The sequence below is a fragment of the Stomoxys calcitrans genome, chromosome 1 (genome assembly GCF_963082655.1).
Source record: "Stomoxys calcitrans chromosome 1, idStoCalc2.1, whole genome shotgun sequence".
Classification (NCBI taxonomy): Eukaryota; Metazoa; Arthropoda; class Insecta; order Diptera; family Muscidae; genus Stomoxys; species Stomoxys calcitrans.
Genome location: NC_081552.1, coordinates 176,397,454 through 176,413,202, shown reverse-complemented (window position 1 = coordinate 176,413,202; position 15,749 = coordinate 176,397,454). Strand labels below are relative to the sequence as shown.

The 15,749-nt window shown below is 41.3% G+C and overlaps 1 protein-coding gene across 7 annotated transcripts in view; it reads right to left on the bottom strand.

Annotated features, from left to right (window-relative positions):
* Positions 1-15,749, bottom strand: part of LOC106093416 (band 7 protein AGAP004871) — a 302,264-nt gene that overhangs the window by 19,400 nt on the left and 267,115 nt on the right. The window lies entirely within an intron of this gene.

The window sequence follows — 15,749 nt, the reverse complement described above, 5'->3', positions numbered from 1 at the left end:
TTTTTTTTTCGGTGTATGGAATACATTTTTCTTTTATTCATGTTAAATTAAATTATTAAATTAATTATTAAATTATTATTAATTAAATTAATTAATTAATTAATTAAATTAATTATTAAATTATTATTATTAAATAGAAAAAAAGTTATTACATTTTTTTTTGGTAGCGGCTTTCATCAGCCACCCTGTATCTGTATCACCGAATTGGTACTACCTATCATGCAAAAATTTCAAAGCCTTTTAGGGGTAAACTCAAAATAGACTCCAAAGACCCAATAGCTGCGGTGGTGGCATAAGACCGAAGAATGTTGTCCGTCCCTGCCATAGGTTTTGTTGTCTTGGCACCTGTAGTTGAGAGTATACTTAAGCGTTAGACTAACATATGAGGAAGAGACGGATAAACCAAACCGGCACGGTATAGCTGTGAGCATCACAAAGGCTGGAACTTTGGGTCCAATCTGTGCGGTGTTCATCGTTGCCACTAAAAGCTTAGCTGTGAGATACCAGATGTGTCCAAAGGTTGTGGATAGTGGAATGCTTCATACGGAGTAGCTGCAAAGGCAATCGCGGACAATCAGCGGTATCGATCTAAGAGTCGAGAGAATCGAGAGATTAGGTCAACGGGATAACAGCAGTTGTGAGCGAGAGCTTTGCCAAGCTTACAAGAAGATCGAGAAAGGAATCAGCGGCACAACGAAGGAGGCTGAGGAGTATGCACCGGCAGTCCAATCGGGTGAAAGTGTGGGATTATAGTAGGGATAGAACTGACATTCCAACCACTTCTACGGAAGCTAGAGAGAGAATCACAGCTCCTGAATAGCATAATACTACTAAAACGCTGCAAAAGTATAGTACTCAGCGAAGACCAAGGCAGCCTTTCCTCTATGGAGACTCTAGACAGTATACTACGGAGGGAAAAAAAGTCGGAACAGGAACGAAGGAAGCGCCCCGAGTCTTCATGAAGGACAGCGACTTCCAAAAGGACGTCACAGCTATCACAAAAGGGAAAGATGGTCTCTGAAAAAGGGTAAGAAGCCGCGCTCTTTTAGACGAACTGACATATGCAGTCATCGATATCAGCAGTGCATTCGGTAGGATTCCACCAGATCATCGATCTCAAGTGGAGGATTTAATTAACGAGCGGATTATGGAACATGTCTTGAACTCTGAAGACGGTGTACCCATACAAGTTATGAGCTGTGAGTATAGAGGGGATATCTTGGTACTACGCTTCGCGCCAGCGTGGCCAGGCTGACGTATGAAGTCATCGATATCAGCAGTACATCCGAAAGGATTCCATCAGATCATTGATATCAAGTGGATGATCTGGTTAACGAGCGGATTATGGAACATGTGTTGAACTCTGAAGAGGGTGCAACCACAGAAATTATGTGCTGCGAATATAGAGGGGACATCTTGATGATGCGCTTGGCGTCAGCAGAATCTATTGATGCCGCCAAAAAGTATCCGCAGTTTCTGGGACCCTGGGTCGACTTGGTGGGAAAGACGGACATTCCCCAGATCACAAAGGCGACGGTCTTGAACAACGCATAGGGCAGCAATTTTGCGACGGAAAGCATGGTGAAAGCCTTAAGCAAACAAAACCAGGGTTTGGTCGCAGGGAAGTGGGTGGTTTTTCGCAGGGAAAAGAAGGAGGAATGAACTCTCCTTGTGGTGGGCTATGACCAAGTCTCCGTGACAAGTTTGGCTAAGTCTTAAGGCATGGTGTTGTATGAAACCAATACTGCCTTTTTCAAGAATGAAAAGACTAGGATAGGCAAAGATCCTCGTATTGAGGATTCTCAGTACCGCCTAGCAAACAGGCGGCCGACGGCGAGACCACCACCGACTTTCTCAATAAACATTAGGCAATGCAGACAGAGGAAACTGAAGACAGCCTAACGAACAGGGAGACAACGGTGGAACCATCACCAACCCTCTCAAGATTCGGAAGACTAGGATAATCAAAGATCCTAATATTGAAACATCAAGCTGTGTAGTAACAGAAAACTCTATGCAGCCTAACGATCAGTGAGTCGAAAATAAGGATATTACCTACTCCCAAGAAGTCCATGTACTGGAGGATGAATGATTGAGGTAGGAGGCCGCCGTAGCGCAGAGGTTAATATGTCCGCCTATGACGCTGAACGCCTGGGATCGAATCTTGGCGAAAACATTAGAAAATTTTTCAACGGCGGTTATCCCCTCCCCTGGCGACATGTGATGTGATAGATGTGACAGTATGTTTGAAAAATCTAATCGACGAGGTTCAGCATTGGAGGTTTCCATGGAGCACTCCTTCTCGAACCATCGCTAAATTAGGTTTGGAATAGTTCGAACAGCGCCGAATCCGATAAGTTTCCGGAATAAGGAGAAACCCAACTGGACAAAATTCGGAAGACTGCTCAGAGAAGACTTCGGCAACATAGCTTCGATTGTCCATCATAGAAGACATTGATGACAATTTTAATTGGATTACGACTGCAATAGTGGGGTCTTTCGACTCTTCCTCTTCGAGAAGGAAATCAGCCCAAGAAAAACACTGGATGACTGGGGAGATTTGCAACATTGGGAAAAACACATGACTCAAGAAAAATAATAAAATAATCAAAGCGGCAAAACGTAACTCTTGGAAGCTTTTCTGCGAACAGGTCGATAGCGTTTAAATTTTACACAAAAACCCCATCCAAAACTGATACGTAAGTAGGGAATGAGAGCAGAGACAACAGAGAACATTTTGAAGCTTTTGATTAAAACGCATTTTTCACATGATACGACTGGATTCACGGAGACACCGGAATGTTGGAATAATGAGGCATTTGCGGAATTCATGATAAAGGAAGTCTTGAGGTGCTTCCAACCATTGAAGTCATCCGGACCTGATGGAATATTTCCGGCGTTACTGCAAAAGGAGGCCGAATATTAGGCGCCCCATCTGGCCGCTATTTTCACAGTGTGCTAGGACTTGCATATATATACTCCTAAAAACTAGCAGGAGGCAAGGGTTGTATTAATACCCAAGCCTGGCAAGGCAAGTTATGCGACACCAAAAGCCTACAGACCTATACGCTTTACGTCCTTTCTACTCAAAACCATGGAACATATTGTGGATACCATGATAAAGAGTCCAGCGAACTGCATAGCATGGCTGTGTCAAGGGAAGGTACGTGGAGAATACCCTGCAAGAGGTTGTACATAAAATAGAAGATTCATTGGACGGTAAGACGTACACATTGGCGGTATGCATTAACATCGAGTGTACTTTTAACAATGTGAGGACCGACACAGGAGGCGTTTTATCGCCACTTCTATGGGTGACCGACATAAACAACCTATTACGGATGCTGACTGAGGAGAGATTTGAATTCGTCTGCTACGCAGATGATGTTAAAATATTTCTGAGGGATAATAATCCGAATCAGCTATGCAGAAATTCTGGAAAGTTCTTAGAGGTAGCATACGACTGGGCTAGAACTAGGGGTTTCAATGTTAACTCATAGAAGGCGGAAATTTGTTTATTCGCGAGGATGACGATGGTGAGCCAATTCGATGCACCACGTTTCCTCAGCAAAAATATTTCAATATCTGATAAGGTCAAATACTTTGGAGTGATCTCCAAGAAAGCTGAATTGGAAGTGCCTCATTCAGAAGCGAGTGGCTTAACTGGTGGCTACAGGCCACGTCCACAGATTGCGGATAAAGTAATGCTTCATATGGAGTAGCAGTAACTGCAGCCGCTGACAATCAGCGGTATCGAGTGGAAATTCTTAGTAAGAGGCCGGGCGGCACCTGCTCTTACTTGAATACTAAGTGTACTAAGATGCTCGATATGGCAAGGCAGGTTATTGGCGCCGTTATGTAACACATGGTCGTCATGTTCCCCTGGCGATCGGTCGTATGGACCGGAATGAGCTTTCTAATCTATAAGAGCTTGACAAGGATCGTCACCTCCACATGAAAATGTGGTTACAATAGAAGCAACAACCGTTTCAGAGGACATGATGTCTTGGCATAGGCGTAGCGTACCCACGCCCACTAGGGTATCTGAAACTTTTATAGACATGCTGATGAAGTGTGAGTCATCCATCCACTGGGGCTATGAGACTTTAGGCAAGGGAAGAATAGATAGGGGAAAGAAGCTGGTTGCAACATCGCGGTATAATAGAGGCGAAGATAGAAAACCTGGAAGCAATGGAAGAAGTTTCTGATCGGATACCTAAGACGACACTAGAGGTCGGGTGCGAGGCCCTGCCGCCAGCAGCACAGTATTGCCGGAACTCTGCTATTGCCATCTCGAAGTTAATGCAACACAGATGGTACAAAGCTAGACAGAGTGTGCCAGAGAGGCTGTATTGAGAACCCAGGGACTGAGATCTGTTTTCGACTACCTGACCATAATACGGTCCTGCAGGAGGAGATCCGGGCTATCACGAATGCTTAAGGTGTTGTAGTGTTAACGCAAAGAAGTCGAGTGTGAACATCTTTACGGACAGTAAAATGGTCATCAGTGCAATAAAAACCAAGGCGGCTAAGTCGCGAATGGTGTTGGAGTATAAGAAGCAGATTAGCGCCTTCTCTGAGAATGGCACAATCTGCATTGTGTGAAAGAGCAGATGATTTGGAAGTGGGGGCCAGAGGACTGCCGTCAATAAACTTGGTTAATCCGAATCTTTTCGGGTCGACTCAATCTGAGTTAAGGGCGAAGGCAACCAACTGTGGAGCAGAGAAACGTTTGGTAGGACGAAGAAAACACTATGGGGAGATACGAATCGTGAGAAGACGAGGCTATTACTGAACGGAAGTAAGAAGGAGGTCAGTAAAGCTTTCGGTATCATAACAGGACACATATAACTATGAGCTCACTTATTTTGCCCTAAAATTGGGCTATATACAGGTGGACCTGCGGACCTTAAAAAATGTGGTAGCTTTGAAATATGATTTTGAATCACATTTGGGTGCAGCGAAGCGCACCGGGCCAGCTACAGTAGATATTCTTAAGAAGAGTATGAATTTGATATTATTATTGTTCCCACCCTTAAAAGACCGTTCGGGATAATATTTTACTCTAACGAAAGCTGTGTGGAGTAAAACGTGAATATTTTGTCCGTAATGTGACGAGCGCTGTTCCAAAAACCTGTAGGTCGAACTAGCAGTACGATTATGCAAAAAATTACAAATAGATTATAGAGATCCAATTGACATGGTAACGTCAGCTGGCTCAGCTTTCAAAATACGAAGCAGGTCTCAGTTAAATTGGAAAAAAGATTAAAAGTCGGGATATTCGACAAAACCAGTGGAGATATTGCAGCCCTCAAACAGACTTTTTTATACGATGCAGGTCTCGGTCAAAATTGGGGGAAAAAATTAAAAGTCGAATACCCCTGAAACCAGTGGAGATGTTCTAGAACTCAAGCAGACTTTTTTAAAGGAATTTTTGAAATTTTTTTGGGTAAAAAAATTGGTAATCGGACCACAATTGATGATTTGGCAGCCCCAACAAATTTTCGAAATACCGAGGTGGCCAACTTAAGGAGCCTGCCAAAAGGCGTCCGGACAATCTTTCGCCTTTAAATTTTGCACACGATCTCACTAACACAGCTCTAACCATTCTATCCATCCGTTCTTTCACAGCATATTTTTTTAAGTTTTTAAGTTTTTTTTTCGATTTTCTCCCATTGTGCGTTGGACCATTTCCTATGTCAGGGAAACAATTAAGGATTTTTTGAGTAGCATCGAATTCCTGACATGTATTTTTTATTTAAGGGTTAATTTTTAGTATTTATAGCGCACTACAAGCCGATTACTGTCATAGGTATATGTTCACAGTAGCAGGGGGTGGATTAAAATTTGCACCCTCTTTTCAACCTAAACTTACCTAACATAAGGAAAATCCTGATTCGTATAAAACTTAATTTGCTTAAAACTTAATTTTCTTAGTTCAAAGACACTTGAAATAAATGAAATTTCTATAAATGAACCATAAAAATGTTCTAGTTTTTAATAAAGGAATTATAGGAAAAATAAAACAAGAATCGGGAGAAAAACAAATATCCATTTAGATTCCAAATTAACTTAATTGTTGTCTACTTCATAAAGTTATCAATATATATGGCTGGTGGACTGAACAAGCCTTTGCAGAATAAATAAGTCATATCTTAAGTTCAGTTATTATAGTTTATCTAAATTTTAACAGACTTCAATGACAGTCTTAATAACAAAAATCGAATCCTTCGATGCCAAAACGTACACATTGGCGGTATGCATTGACATCGAGGGGGCTTCTAACAATGTTCAGACCGACATACTGATCGAATCCTTAGACCGGTACCGGGTGTATGCTAAGGAGCAAGTGGATAAATCCCATGGCATAAATATAAGGGAGAAAGTGGCACAGGGCACGCCACAGCGGGGAATTTTATCGCTACTCCTATGGGTGACCACCATAAATTACCTATTACGGATGCTGACTGAGGAAGGATTTGAACCCGTCTGCTACGCAGACGATGTTATAATACTTCTAAGAGGTATGGATCCGAACGAGCTATGCAGAAGGGCCGAAAGGGTCTTGCATATGACATATGACTGGGCTAGACACAGAGGTCTCAATGTTAACCCAGAGAAGACTGAAATATGCCTGTTCACGAGGAAGACCAAGTTGGGCCAATTTAAGGCTCCACGTTTCCTCAATAAGACGATTTCGATATCTGACAAGGCCAAATACTTAGATGTGATCTTGGACAGGAAACTGAATTGGAAGTGTCACATTCAGGAGCATACTGAGAAGGCTCACAGATGTTGGGCACTATGTAGACGGGCTGTAGGCTCAAAATGGGGCCTGAATCCTAGAATAGTCTAGTTTGGCGGTGAAGGACAGAGGACTGCCGTCAATAAATTTGGTTATCCCGAAGCCTTTCGGGTCGACGCAGTCTGAGTTAAGGAAGTGGGCGACGAATGCGCATGCAACATTGTGGAACAGCGAAACGGTCGGTAGGACGGCGAAAATCCTATGGGGGGATCCAGATCGGGAGAAGACGAGGCTATTACTGAAAGGAAGTAAGAAGGAGGTCAGTATAGCTATTGGTATCATAACGGAACATATAGTACTACGAGCTCACTTATGTAAAATCGGTGCGGCAAGTGATAGCATATGTAGGGCATACGGCGAAGATGATGAGACGTTGGAGCATTTCCTTTGTCATTGCCCGGCTTTCGCGTCTAACAGATAGTGGCATTAGGTGGAGACACAATACCAGACATGAACCAACTTAGGGAAGTGGTATTGAAAACATTTAAGGATTTTGTAAGTAGCACGGAATCTCAACTTACAATTTGCTTTTTAGAGGTTACTACAATACAAAAATGTATTTGTATAACAAAAATGTGTTTGTTCTTAACAGATTCATTTTGCTAACCTGTTTACTTTTGTTGCATATATATCACAGAAAAATACATTTTCGAACTCAATGGTTTTGAGACTCTAATCAAGACTTGCAATATTTTTGCGATTGACGATTTCATGGGCATTTTCTCTATAATAGTCTAAAGGTTTAGCATTTTTATGGAATATAATTTATGTATATATAGAAATATTTGTAGCTTAGTAAGAAAGCAAATTACAAAATATTTATAAAAAAATGAGGCTAAAGCTTATTCTTACATAAAACTTGCATACATATTGATTTATTTACATAAGAGAGATGGAAAAGAGAAAGATTTGCAAAAGTGTATGGTGATTAAGTCTAAAAAAAGTTATTTACAATATTATATATCGTCTTTTACCTGTCAAACTTTTAGTCAAACATGTTTACAATATTTCTAAATTTTTCAAAGAGATCGTTTTCTGGCATATAATTTTCCAATACCCAATTTTATAAGACTTTTATAAGACTTACCTCAAAAAAATCTAATAATGGTTGATGTTAAATCTATCTTTTAGTCTATTTACTAAACTAAAGTATGTTTGTCTAACTAAATTACTCATCATAATGGAAGTGTTATTTTTAAAGTAATTTTGTTTGTAATTTAGTTTAATGAGTAGTTTGTCCCTGTTCCTTAATTGAAGGTTCATGGGTAAATTTACAATTAAGTTATTTTAGAAAATTTTGAGGAATTTTCAATTTCATTAAAAGTTTTGTGGAATTTTTAATTTCAGTGAAATTATTTTTATACGCTACACCACCACTGTGGTACAGGGTATTATAACTTTGTGCATTTGTTTGCAACGCGTAGAAGAAGAAGAGTTAGACCCATTGATAAGTATACCTATCGGCTTAGAATCACTTCCTGATTCGATTTAGCTATGTCCGTCTGTCCGTCGTCCGTCTGTCTGTCCAGGTAATATTGTGATCAAATTACAGGTCGCATTTATTGACCGATTGTCATGAAATTTTGCACAAGTGTCTTTTTTAGCCCAAGGAAAAAATCGGTTCAGATTTAGATATAGCTCCCATATATATCTTTCATCCGATATGACCTTTTACGGCTGTAGAAGCCACAATTTTGGTCGGATCTTTACAAAAGTTGGCGTGGTGTGTTTTATTCAACGTTCTCATATGTGTGCAAAATATAGCTCCCATACATAGCTTTCATCCGATTTGGAGTTTTATGTCCATAGCAGCCACAATTTTTGTCCGATCTTTACCAAATTTGGAAAAGGCTGCTTTATTTGACGTCTTCATATGTGTGGAAAATTTCAAAAAAATCTGTTCAGATTTAGATATACTTTAAATGCTATATTAGGTACAATTTTGGCCCGATTTCTACAAGTGTGAGTTGTTTTATTTAAAGTCCTAATGCGAGTGCAAAATTTCATATAAATCGATCTAGATTAAGACACAGCCCCCATATATATCTTTTGTCCGATATAGTATTTTTAGGCTGTAGAAGCCACTATTTTAGTGCGATTTTAGCAAGATGTAGTACGAGGTGTTTTATTTGACGTCTTAATACAAGTGCAAAATTTCATAGAATTCGGTTAAGATATAGGCCCTCGATATATCTTTCATCCCAAAATAGACTTAAGTCTGTAGAAACCACAATTTTCGTCCGACTGATACGTTGACGCTCCAATACATGCAAAAAAATTCAATAAAATCGGTCCTGATTTAGATATAGCTCCAATATATATATTTTGTCCGATATGGACTTTTAAGGCAGTAAAAGCCACAATTTTGATCACTTTTCTACAATATACGGCGTGAGATGTTCTATTTGAAGTCCCAGTATGTGTCATCCCATATATATATATATATATATATATATATATATATATATATATAACTCCCATATAATCTTTTATCCGATCCAAATTTGTTGTCCTATCGAAGGAAAATCTTACAAGTTTTTTTTGATATTTCAATAGCTATCCAAATTAAAGAAATTTACAGTTTCCAGCTTTTCAGGCCACATAACATATGGGGTGAAAAGTCCATAGGATAACTTATAAATTACGCCACAAACTCCAAGCTTGTACTAATTTAAGGAAGCTAGTGATTCTTACCTGTAAAATTTTATTTTAATCTGTTCATAAGTTCGGCTGACACGGGATATCTATGAGCACTGCACCGACTGGAACTTTGAGCTCCGAGTTGTGAAGTGTTCCTCGTTATCAAGGGAAGCTTAGCTGAAAGCTACCGGGCGCGTTCACAGGTTGCGGATCGTGAGAGAGAGCTTCGTATTTATGTGGGGTAGCTGCAAATGCGGCAGCGTTGACAAACTGTGGATTTGTGGTTAGTCAAAGACTGAAACACCTTGTCTCCAGGTTTACTTCGGTGAATGAGAGGCTAGCCACAACCCATAAATTCTTTAACATCAGCCCTGCCCCGACGGAAGACAGGGACGAACAGACCAAGGATATTTTCTACAAGCGCCTAGGGAGTAAGAATACGACCGCAGATTTTCCCATTATATTAAAATCCTTTTTAATGCGAAGATAGGGAAGGAACAGATTATAGGTTGAGCCCAATAGACTTCGCCGGCTAAAAGCATGATAGTTAGCAGAAGCAGATTTCAACATAAAACAAGTAAAAAAATATTGAGTTCGGCCGGGCCGAACTTTGGATACCCACTACCTCGGGTATATATGTAAACCACTTTTCGTCATAATCCGGTCAGAAATGCATTATTCGAGCACCCATATTAGCTATATCCAAAAATGGTTCGATTTGGCCCAACTACGGCACGGACATTGAGTGGTCTATTAAATACAAGTCACTGTTCCATTTTGGTTCAGTATTGTTCTATATCCAAATATATCCAAATATAGACCGATCAGAACCATATAGAACACGGTTGTCAAAAGGCCTAACATAAGTCACTGTATCAAATTTCAGCGAAATCGGATAATAAATGCGCCTTTTATGGGGCCAAGACCTTAAATTGAGAGATCGGTCTATATGGCATCTATATCCAAATCTGGACCGATCTGGGTTGTCTTCAAGAAGGATATCGAGAACAGAACTCACTGTCTAAATTTTCAGCGAAATCGTACAAAAAATGCGCCTTTTATGGGCGTAAGAGCTAAATCGAGAGATCGGTCTAAATGGCAGCTATATCCAAATCTGGACCGATCTGGGCCAAATTGACGAAGATGTCGAAGGGCCTATCACAACTCACTGTCCCAAATTTCAGCAAAATCGGATAATAAATGTGGCCTAAATCGGCAGATCGGTCTATATGGGGGCTATATCAAGATATAGTTCGAATAGCCCATCTTCGAAATTAACCTGCCTATGGCCAAAAAAAAATCTGTGCAAAGTTATAGCTCTATATCTCTTTTTTCTAAAGACTGTAGCGTGATTTTAATATACAGACGGATGGACATGGCTAGATGAGCGTACTCGATTGACCCAACTGCATTTGCAAGTGTAGGTGGCGATCCTTGTCAAGCTCTTATAGGCGAGCAAGCTCGTTCCGGTTTATACAACCGCTCGCCACCGAAACATGATGATCATTGGTTATTTAAAGGCGCCAATATCTTGCCCTGTCTTATCTCGCATCAAAGGTGTTTAAGCAAGAGCCGGTGCCACCCGCCCGCTCACTGAGTCTCACCACTCGATACCGCTGATTGTCCGCGACTGTAGTTCCAGCTACTCCGTGTGTACCCGTTGGCCACTCCATGGAAAATGAGGTGAAATCTGTACTTGGGTACCAGAAGCCTTCCCAAAGAAACTCATGGTATAACCAAGAGTATCGAAATGATACTGAAACGAAGAATGCGGCATACATAGTAACACTGCAATCAGTGGCAAAGCGCCAGATGAAGGAGAGGTATTGGGAGAAAAGGAGAAACCTTTATTCCGCATGGAAAGACGTGAGTGTGAACGAATGGAGATGTACAGAGGTCGGAATGATGCTCGGAAATTTTAACAAAGAATCAAACATCGATACTTCGCCGCCATCGTCGGACACTAGCAGCTGGAAAAAATACTCTTTCCATATGCCAAGCATACTATCTGTATCACTTTCCAGATTTCCTTGTTTGGGAATGCACCCGCATCAAATACAACGGTTTGATGTTTGATTTTTTGTTAAAATTTCCGAACATCATTCCGACCCCTGTACTTCTCCATCCCAACTCCTGATAATGGTATAAAATGTTTAGCTCCTAGTCAGAACGAGGTCCAAGAAGCAGTGACACGATTTAAGAACAACAAGGCAGCAGAAGCCAATGGGTTGTCCCCCTGAACAATCTAAGACAGTAGGCGACACCCTGATAAGGCGTATGCATCAGCTTTTCTGTGCAATCTGGCAAAAAGAACGCGTATTCGATGATTGCAACCTCAGCAAAATATGTCCCGCACACAAGAAAGGAGACAAGACAGTATGTGCCCACTACAGATGAATAAGTCTCCTCCCCATCGGATGCAAGGTACTCTCGAGCATACTGTGTGAAAGAATCTCTCCGAACCATTTAATACCAAACGAAGTTTCAGACATGGATGCAGCTTATCGCGGAATCTCTTTAATATCCCGCTGTAGAAGATTATACGAGATACAGATGTGAATAGATATGACACATTATTCACAAGAAAATAGGTGCTAGTCCTCTATGCCGACGACATCGATATCATTGCTCAAGTGTCACTACTAGATGTAAACCCAAGACTATCAAAAATTTTTCATGGAATAAAGGAGCTCTAAAAGGACACATGGTTAAATCGCTGGAACATAATAACCGGATGTGAACAAACAAAGCTTTTGTTGGACGAACTCTCGAACATAGATAGTCTGTTGTCAGTATGGTTATCGGAATTATAACAGGAAATAGTAGGCTAAGTAAACATGTCTCGTATTTCTACTAAATTTCCCATGAACATTCCACTGAGAAACAGGGGATATTTCTTTTATATTAATGATACAGTCCGATTTAAGTTGAAGCTCTATGATAAGGGGCCTCCTTTTTTATGTCGAGTCCGAATGGCGTGCCACATAGCGACACCACTTGGAAGAGAAATTTTAACATGGCAGGATACCTCAGAAAGGTAGCCAGCAGTAGTAAGGGGATCACCGACGCTGAAAATTTTTTTCGGCTCTATGTTTTGCACGGTGAATGAGGATGCCCCCACTACGATTACGAGGAGGTGCAGCAGCTCCCCAGACATTTCCATTGCATCCCCTGATCACCTGGGTGACGTATCCTGGCAAGCCGTCATTTCTTGAGAACAGACCACCTCCCCATATTTCTCAGCATCGACCGACCACCCGACTTCATAACCTCTGAGTGCCGGACTTTTATCAATCATAAGAACGCCTATTTGGCTGGCTTCAGAGAGTATACCAATCGCGGCTTCAGTGAACTCCCACCCCCCTCGGATGCGCTAGTAGCCGGAGGAAATTCCGAGACAGCAGCCGCTCGCTTTATACCAGCCGGTGGAATACCCCAAGTGCGGCCCAATTTCCCGGCGCAACCAGTGGTACTCGCAGACGAGCGTGATGGAATTCGTGGTATGGACCCCACTAACCTCGGAATAAGCGAGCTGATAAACAGGGTAGTCAACGAACATAAGCGAAATTTATGGCTGTAACACTTGGAGCAATGTAACTTAGGCGTCGGTGTAGGCAAACTGTTTTCTACTGCTAAGTCACTCTCGAACCCCGGTAGACGGAATGAAAGGACCTCAGTCACTTTTGGCGAAATAACCGTGACTGATCCGAAGAGATGCGCCAGGTTGTTCAACCGTCAATTTATTGTGCATCCCGAGAGAGACAGGGCAAGGAGGAGAACCATTCGCCGTATTCGTGGTCTCCGAGCCGATGAACAGCCATCACAATTTATCGTGGGCGCAGTTACGAATGTCATTCGTGGCGCCAAATCATCTAAGGCGTTGGGCCCCGACGGAATCTCTTCATTGATGTTGAAGAATCTGGATTCACCTGGAGTTGAGTACCTTACCACTGTCCTCAACCTGTCTTTGAACACTCTTATAGTTCCCGATGTCTGGAAAATGGGCAGAGTGATCCCGCTACTGAAGCCTGGAAAAGACAAGAGTTGGGGGGAGTCGTACAGGCCGATCTCCCTTCTCTCACCAGTGGCAAAGACACTTGAGGCATTACTCCTCCCGAGCCTTGTAGGAGAATTTCCATTCGCCAAACATCAACATGGATTTTGAAGACTGCATAGCACACCAACAGCTTTGCATGCCATCACCGCACACTTTTGCCGGGGCTTCAATCAGCCCAGGCCATGTGATAGGATGGTCCTCGTGGCATTGGACCTATCGAAGGCATTGGACACGGTCACCCATGCCAAATTATTTAAGGACATCGCCAACACGTCCCTCCAGCCAGGCTTGAAACGCTGGATCGCGAATTATCTGTGTTGTCGCCAGTCATTTGTGAAATTTAGGGACAAGAAGTCGAAGCATCGTAGAGTGAAACAGGGAGTTCCCCAAGGTGAGGTGATATCTCCGGCACTGTTCAACTTCTACCTATCCTCCATTCCACCCCCTCCAGACGGCATAGAGATCGTATCATGGCATCAGGCCCCCCACCCATTGTTGACATCTGCGATAGGTTGAACGTCTACCTCAACGAATTTGCCTCATATTTCGCTGCATGAAATCTGAAGATATCTGCCACCAACTCTTCAGCCACATTGTTCACAAGGTCCTCAAGTCACTCGCTGGCAGCACTTGGGGTGCAGACAAAGAAACCTTGTTGACCGCATACAAAGCAATTGGCCAGTCTGTGGTAAGTTATGCAGTGCCAGTGTGGTCTCGTCAACTTTGTGACACGCAGTGGAATAATATTCAGATCTGTCAGAATGCCGCCCTTCGAACTGCAACGGGCTGTCTCCTTAGTTCTCATGTAGACTACCTCCATCAGGAGACAAAGATCCTATCAGTGCGAAGACATAAATAACTACATGCTGTCTAAGCAATACCTTTTGGGCTGTTATCGCAAATACCATCCAAATCATCATCTTGTGGATAGATATCCACCGCCCAGAAGCCTTAAGGTAGATCTACATGATCTAGAGCATGAGGTTCAGCGCTACAATAGAGAACACCTAGATCAAGCGGCATATCAAGCAGGTCTAGATGTGGTAAATGGTTACCGGGTGAATGTAGACCTTGGAGAACGAGCGCCTCCCATTGCACCTGAAGTAGTTCTGTTCCAATTACGTTCCGACAGGTGCAGCCGCCTCAACTCCTACAGAGCAAGGATTGATGCCGACGTGCAAGAGCTATGTACCGATTGTAACCAGGGACTGCACGATACACGTCACCTGTTTAAGTGCCCGGCCAGACCCACTCGACTCAGAGCCAGATCCCTGTGGACGCACCCCATCTTAGTCGCAGAGTTCCTGGGTCTTGACACTCAACAGAATCAAGTAGACGAAAGATAGAACACAATAAACTGTTAAAACAACAACTATATCAAGATATCAAGATATAGTCCGATATAGCCAATCTTAAAACTAAGCCTGCCTATGGACATAAAAAGAATCTGTGCAAGGTTTCAGCTCAATATCTCTATTTTTAAAGACGGTAGCTTGATTTCAACAGACAGACAGATAGACGGACATGGTTAGATCGATGATCAAGATTATAAATACTTTAAAGAGTCAGAAATGGATATTTCGATGTGTTGCAAACGTGATGACAAAACGAATATACCCCCATCCTTCGGGGGTGGATATAATAAACTCTAAGTCGATTATAATTTGAAGTTCCATCAAAATTATATAAAATTTAATTGTAAAATTTACGATGTTTGCATATTTATAAAGGATTTTGGGCAGTTTTTTTTTCACAATTTATTTAGTTTTAGGATTCATATTAAAAGTGTAGAAAAGTCGTTGGAAGAAGTGTTTTAATTTTTTTTGCTGCACATTCAAAAACAAAAAAAATGTATCGATGGGAGCTTAGTTTTATATAATACACAAAATATCTTTTTGTGCCAAATGATTAATTTTGGTTAAAGGTTAGCATCCTATATCTGCAGAACTTTGTTCTTTTTTAATACTTATTTTAAACAAAATTAATACATGAATAATGTACATAATTTTTTTTCTTATAAAACTAGTCAAAGTAAAAGAAAATAATGTTTTTCTTGCGACTTTTTTCGTGTTTACAATAAATTTTAAACAAAACTTAATATGGTATGTTTCTAAGAATCTCTTTGCAATATTTTCCTAGTTGCGTGAAATTGTAGCACAAACACAATTTCAATGCAAACTCCAATGTTTTGAAGACGTCCTTCAGTTGCATTTAAATTTGTTTTATTGGCAAGTGTTAAAATGTGAA